General features: G+C 40.6%; 1 protein-coding gene across 3 annotated transcripts in view; it reads right to left on the minus strand.

The window, feature by feature from the left end:
* SLCO1A2 (solute carrier organic anion transporter family member 1A2) overlaps nucleotides 1–5,768 on the minus strand; it is a 118,492-nt gene extending 112,724 nt beyond the window's left edge. For 2 of the 3 annotated variants that reach the window (XM_082351981.1, XM_082351980.1), the window contains exon 1: nucleotides 3,450–5,761. The gene's annotated coding sequence lies outside the window, so the exon portion shown is untranslated. Of the gene's footprint in view, nucleotides 1–3,449 lie in introns of all 3 variants that reach the window. The other variant, XM_082351985.1, reaches the window with a different exon arrangement.
* Nucleotides 5,769–7,429: the final 1,661 nt, after the last annotated feature.

Below are 7,429 nucleotides of genomic sequence, written 5' to 3' on the forward strand. Positions count from 1 at the left end.
TGCTACTGCCACATCTGAATTAATTCTAACATTGAAATCCAAGTGACCTAAATATCTCTGAAGCTTCAGAAACTGCCAAGGGACCATCTAGGTAAATCTCCTTAGGCTTCCTAGAACCAACTAAATAGGAGATATGTAAATCTCTCGCTGGGCCCTAAAAAGATTAGACTTCCACCTGGCATATAATAAAAAATGAGATAATTGATGTAAAGTGCCAGTCGGAGAGCCTGACATATTGTAAGTTGCAGTAATTGGTAGCTCCTGCTGCCTCTATTGCTTACAAAGTAACCGAACAACTCAAGTTGTCAAGCCTGAGTTTCATTTTGTCCTCATCCTGCCTCTAAGTATCTGTATTCAGTAATTCCTAAGACAATTTCTACTCTCTTCATTTCAAATACGGGACATGTAATCCTATTTATTTCCTGATTTATAAGGAAAAAAATGGCTATTTTGAAGATTTAAAATGCTATACACATGTCTGAAATTATGATCATCCTTACTGTCAATAATAAATTCTACTGAAAAAATCTCCTGTTACAGAGTGGCCCAAATTTGACTCCTGTGCTTTGACCGTCCTTACCAATTTTCATCCTATGGAATTGATGACATGCCTCTAAAGCTAAATCTGTTGGGTTAAAAGGCAAATACTAAGTATCTGTAGAAAATATTTAAGTAGAAAAGCTAGCAACAGTATCCGGGAGTCTTTCTAAGGAGAAGGCCATCGTTTCCTGAAAAGGAGGTGTTATCGAAAAAAGAGTTGAAAATTGAAATAAGCCACTGTTGTGCTCCCAAACAATATTTGTATTAGAAACAGATTGCAACTGCAAGTGCCTTGAACAAATGGGATTTACATGGTGATAGCAGAAAATAACCTTAGTCTTCTCCCCTCCACTGCCTATCAAATTTCATTTCACTGGGCCAGTTCTCTTCCTGACACTAAGTGAAATCTGAGACAGGTCATGCTACTTTCTGTTAACTTTCAAAGGAAAAAAAATTTAAAGCCCTCTGGGCATGTTCAGTCCCATAAAAAGGCTCAGTTCCGTATTACTATCTTGTTCACTTGGAACTTCACTTAAATTCAGGCTTCTTTCCTTCCACTACAACCTGTTCAAATGCTGCCGTTGGGAGAAAGGTCCAGGTTGTTTCTGTTTTCTATCGCCTTCTGCCGTCTTCTCCCCACGCCCACACACCCATCTCTTCCCCCACAGTAGAACAAGGCTGCTTCTGTCTCCTGCAGAGTTGAAACGTGTATGGGAGGAGTTAATGAGACCGGAAATGTCATCCTTGCCTCCTTTGGCCAGGACGGATATTTAAAACTGACACTCTGCGGGTCACTATCGCGGGTGTTGGGCGATCGATCCCACCCTCCATTCACCATCTCTCACCTGCAGTGTCCTTGGCAGGGTAAATGCACCTTCCCTGACTAGTCAGGCACAATTTCTCCTTCAAATTTTGATGTGCAGCCTACAAGTTTAGTCTCTTTCTACTGAGGTCTCATCAACGTTCCATATAATCCAATCAGTCCAGATCTAAGCCAGCCCCAAACAAGCTCTGGTTGACCCGCCTTTGACTGGGGCCTTTTTAAATGTAGCCCTCTCTTCTTTCCACCTCCTGGCAGGCGGATCCGCTCACAGCCTTTTGCCTTTTACACTTCTTAAGCAGGAGCCCGACACCAGTCCCCTGTGTCCTCCAAACTGCAGAGGACAAATATAAAACACTCGGAGCAAACTTCTTAAAGCCATGCTCTCTAGGCTTGAGGTTGAGAGAAAGACGGCCCCCGCCCTGCCCTGAAATTGAAAAGGATGGTAGGCACCTGCTACAGGAGATGCTAAAACCTTCTGTAACACTAGTCTGATTAAAACAGCACATCATAAGCCAAAAAAACAGGCAAACAGGTCACTGGTACAAAACTGAGTCCATTCCTAGAGCCAGTAAAAATGAAAAGGTAATATTCGATATATACTTTAATAATAGTATTTCAAGAAAAATAGCGTTTATTTACCAAATGATATTGATACCATAATTTACTCTCTACTGGAAAAGAAAATAGAGTGCTAACCCTGTCTAAATATCATGTTTAAAATTTAAAAAGCAATAGATTAAAGATTTTAATGTAAAAAAAATTTTTTTTAAAAAGTAGAAAGATGTTAGGATTGGGAAAAACTTCTTCAAAAATACAAAAAAAAAAAAAAACCTAAGAAACTATAATGGAAAAAAATTGCAAAGCTGACTTCATCAAAATACAAATTATACAAAGGCACAAAGGCGACTAATACCATAAATAAGGTTTAAAAGAGGGAGAGAGAGAGAGAAAGATGGAGGAAATGTTTGAAATATATATAAGAAGCAGGGGGTTATATCTTTAATGTAAAAAAAGAACTTCTACAGATTGATAAGAAAAGATAAACATGGGTAAAAAATTTTATAAAAAGCTTTTGTAAAAGATACTAAGTCTCACTAGTAGACAAGCAAATGCAATTCAGAACAACACAATACCTTCATTTTTTTCATATAATAAATTAACAAAATCTAAAAGATTTTAACATTCAATGGAATGGGGTAGAGAAATGGTAGGGTTGTGAATTGCAACACATATTGTTTCTGCAATTTCACTTTTGGAAATCTATTCTATAGAAATAGACATATTTCTAAGAAAAAATAGGCCAAGAATGATTGAGATACATGTGCTGACCCACAGGAATATCCAGAGTACACAGTTTAAATGAATACAGTAAAAAGTCAAGTCATGTATATAATGATGATCCTATTCATGTGAATAAGAGTAATGGGGAGCATATGTATATAAATACATACAATTATACACATTCTGTATATTTTTTACATGAGCATAGGAAGAAATGTAAAAGGATATGCACCAAGTTGATTTTGTCTTTTTACACTTTTCTGTTATTTGGCTTTAAAAAAAATAACTTTCTCATTTTTGAATTTTGAAAGAAAATGCCAGTGAAGTGTGTGTGTGTGTGTGTGTGTGTGTGTGTGTGTGTGTGTGTGGTATAGACCGCTAAAGCTCTAGGATTTCAGGGGAGGGAGAGAGGTATATAGAGAACATGGGGCTTGATCAAAACTTGAAGGATGGACTTGGAGGAACTGGATAAACAAAGGTGGAATTTTCAGACCTTGGAAAAAGCAGGAAGGAAACATTGTTTGGATCATTTAGACTCACTTCAAATATTCCAAACCACTGGTAACTACATATTAGAAAAAAATCTAAGTATATTTCCACATGCTTACCTGTGAACAAGTAATAGTGTTACTATTACACGATCCTGCATTAAATAGAATTGTCACTATCAGGAAATTATAAATAAGGTAATTAGAAAACCCAAGGAGCCTTATATTTCCCAATATTAAGCCTACCTTATATTTTTTCCAAGCAGAAGTGACTGAATTGCAACCTACAACAACCCAAATAAATGAACTCCTTTTACCTTAGCATTCACCATCATCTTCATTCATTGCTGCCTCTATACTGTAAGATCATCAGATTTTTAAAAATTACGTATTGAGTAACCAATATGAATAAAGCTCTGCACACATTTGAGCTGGAGCTTCTTGCTCTCCAGAGAATCAGAGTTGGAAATAAAAGGATCTCTGTTTTACATAAGTTTTAATCCTTCGGTAAAGTTTCTGCGGTTCTGAGGGTTGCATAAAACAGGTTAGAGAAAAGATTAGTCAGTTGGAACCAGAGGCTCCTCCTTACTCTCTTGTTTTCTTTTTTCTTAACAGTTAACCCTTATGTGGCCAGGGCTCTGACTATGACATCATGTTCAGAGACTACAGGAGAACTCAGTTAATGAGTTCATGTTTACTTAGCTAGCTGACCCTCAGTTTTTACTTTTGTGCTTTAACAAGTCTTTTGTAAATCAAAGAATTACTTACTGGTTTACTCATTCAGTAAAGTAAGAGGCTAATCCATTGAGCATGAGTTCAGTTTCCTGTGTGGCTGGAAAACGTAAGAAAAGATGATATCCAAACAGGAATAAACTTGGAAGCACAGAATTGCTGTAGACAGGAACATTCATTTCTACAGGGTGCCACCAACATTTTTCAACAGTAGACTGATGTGAGAAAACCAACATTTGCCAATTATTCTATCAGTAACTTGCTAGCTGAATTGGATGAGTGAAATATTAGGGACTGTGTCGGGTGCTGAGGTGGTCATATTCAGGTGGAATTTGAGATGAAGGGCAGAACATAGTTTGGATTGATATGTTAAACGGGGAGACATAATACAAACGCTTTGGGATGCTTAAAAGCACCAGCTGGACCCAGCTCCAGCACTGATGAGTTGCGATCTTGGACAAGTTCATTAGCCTCAGTCTTTTCATCTATGCTATGGGATAATTATAGCACTGACCACAAAGAATTGCTGAGATTTTAGTTCTTTCTTGCAACAAATATTTGTTGAGTGCCTATTCTAGGTTGAATGCTATTCTAGGTACTAAGGATATAAAAATAAGCAAAGTAGTTTAAATTTCTACTTTGTTAGCTCTGCTTAAAGGAAAGAAGAAAATAAGCAAGTCAACATAATAATATTAAGAGGAGCTCTTTTCCCTTTACTAGGCCTATTTAATAAGTATATTTTTAAAAGTGTAAATTGTGTATAGTGTGTGTGTATGTGAATATTTAGCAACCAAATCAGTTAGAACATTTTTTCCTACCCAAATAATATTTAGTAATTCTCAGATATTACTTGTACTGCTCCTCAGCCTCCGAAGGTGAGATTTCAGTCATTGTTTTCAGGTGTGTAAGTAGCCTGGGGAAAGGATGGACACAAAAATATTTGCCCATCCTGCAGCTCTGTGGACAAAATCTGGGAGCTGCTTCAAAAGTGGGAGGCAGTGGGGCAGGAAGTGCTCTGATCCCTCCGGTGACCTCATCCACAGTGGAAATGGAAATTCCAGTGTTTCATTTCTCTTAAGAAGCCCCAAGAGGCAGGGTTGTTTTCTATTGTCTGGTAATAATGATAGTTAACATTTACTGACTGTCCATTATGTGCTACAGGCCATTCTCCGAAGTGTATTAACTCATTTAATCCTCTCAACAAATTCGTCAGGTCGCTGGGGCACAGGCAGGCTTTAATGTCCTCCAGATCAGATGGCTGGGAGACAGAAGAGCAGGGGTTTAAACCCAGCAGCCAGGCCTCAGAACCCAGCACTCCACTGCCTCTCAAGAGCTGACATTAAGTTAGCAAACAGGTGGGAAAGAGCATTAAAATAACGTTGCAGAGAATTGCGTGTTCTTTTTCCTTCTTTTGTTGCAATCTGTATAAATTATCTCCTAGAGTGTTCAAAGCCTTGGAGAACTACACTTATGAAAAAATAAGAAGAGTTTATGTATCTTAACTTTTCTCAAAAGAAAACATAATCCCATTGCCAATGTCCCAAGACACCCCTTTCCCCTGCCTGAACCAACCCCTTATCCTCACCCCCGGCCTACCTCCCATCTCTACTCCTCCATCTCCTGGCAGGATCATCCAAAGGTTTTATGGAACGGTTTCCCAAGGTAATTTTTGGAGGGTATAAAAGCCATGAAGAGAAGCAAACAGAGGGATGGGGTTGAGAGTGTCCCGAGGCCTCTGTTTGGGGGAATTGTCTGGGAGAGCCCTTGAAGAAGTAATGCCTGAGCTTAAATTCAGAGATCCAGATGAGCAACTGGGTAAAGATGTAAGACAGAGCCCTCCAGGCACGCCAGAACAGCAAGCACAAAAGCCCTAGGGTGGAAGGCAGCGAGCAGGGTGCATTTGAAGGCTGGCAAGGAGACTGAGGTAGTGGGAGCAGGGTGAGCTCTGACCACGGGGGAAAGGAGTGGGTGGGAGGAGGCCAGGGCACTGAGCAGAGACAGGCCTCGCCCAGTGCTGTCTGCGCGGCCAGGAGATAGGACTGCCTCCTGTCGGAAATGGGAAACCATCGGAGGATGTGAGAAATGACTCGATCAAATTTGTGCCTCTAAAAGGTCGATTTGTCCACAGCCTAGAGAAAGGGCTACGCACAGGAAGCAAGAGTGGGGCCAGACGGCTGTTGTGGCACTCCAGGCCCGAGACCTTCAGTGTCTTGGATAAGGGCGGTGGTAGCAGCCATGCAGGGGTCTACACATCTTCAGAATGTTTGGGAGACAACCGGAAGGATTCCCTGATGGAGGTGTTGTAGGGAAATGTTTAGAAAATTCTGTGACAACTCCCTGTCAAGGACCCCCAGTAGCTAGGGCTTTATTTATTTATCAGGATTATTTTCTCCAGGACCTTAACTATTCTGGTAAGTTTTTTTTTAATTAATTAATTAATTAATTAATTTATGGCTGTGTTGGGTCTTCGTTTCTGTGCGAGGGCTTTCTCTAGTTGCGGCGAGCGGGGGCCACTCTTCATCGCGGTGCGCGGGCCTCTCACTATCACGGCCTCTCTTGTTGCAGAGCACAGGCTCCAGACGCACAGACTCAGTAGTTGTGGCTCACGGACCCAGCTGCTCCGCGGCATGTGGGATCCTCCCAGACCAGGGCTCGAACCCGTGTCCCCTGCATTGGCAGGCAGATTCTCAACCACTGCGCCACCAGGGAAGCCCCCCCTGGTAAGTTTTTAAGCAAAGTAATTTTCCCCTAACTTAGATGGTCTTGCCCAACATACTCAAAAATAACTGTGATTGTACAACAAATGGACTTAAATAACCATAGAGAAAGGGTTTTCAAAACACTAATAATTGCCCCTTGGTCATAAACATAGTCTTCTTTTGCTTGTCTCTATCAGCCACCTTTTTTTAAATTAAGAAACAATATCTCTTTTTTGAGTAAGTATCTACCCAAGGTCATTACCCCTCCTCAGCACTGGTGAAACAGAGTCCTTGATGCCGTTGCCATCACCCTGGCTCCGCTCCCAATACTGAATGTGATTTCTTAACTTTCAGTACAATCTTTCCACATGACATGTTGTACCCACACTTCCGGGGGGCGCGCGGCCTCCCCGGCCTCCTCAGCACTTTGCTGGGGAATCCACTAGAGAAGAACACTAGACCAATTCACTACATTGTTCACGAAGCAAGTCACCCGGTCCTTTCTCTGCGGATGAAAATCCAGTGTGGTCGGTATCATGTTGAAGACATTGGTCCCGTAAGTTGCCAAATAAAATCTCTAGGTGGGCAGACGAATTAGCAAAGCAGGCAATGAAGATATTTTGGCTACCCTTTTATTGTGGGATTTGTTTTCTTTTTTACAGATAAGACAGAGCTGCCTCACTGCAAAAAGTGATCTTGTTATGCACTCTAAAAAATAGGATGAAAAAAAAAAAAACGTCCAAAGAGCCTCAAAGCTCCACAAAGCTATCCTAAAACAGTGTCTGAATGGCTGGTAGAAGACAGCTTACTTTTGTTTTCAAACAGCTTCAAATGTATAAATACACTGGCAAAGAATGTGTATACAG

This window comes from Balaenoptera borealis, assembly GCF_965194805.1.
Source record: "Balaenoptera borealis genome assembly, chromosome: 13".
Lineage (NCBI taxonomy): Eukaryota > Metazoa > Chordata > Mammalia > Artiodactyla > Balaenopteridae > Balaenoptera > Balaenoptera borealis.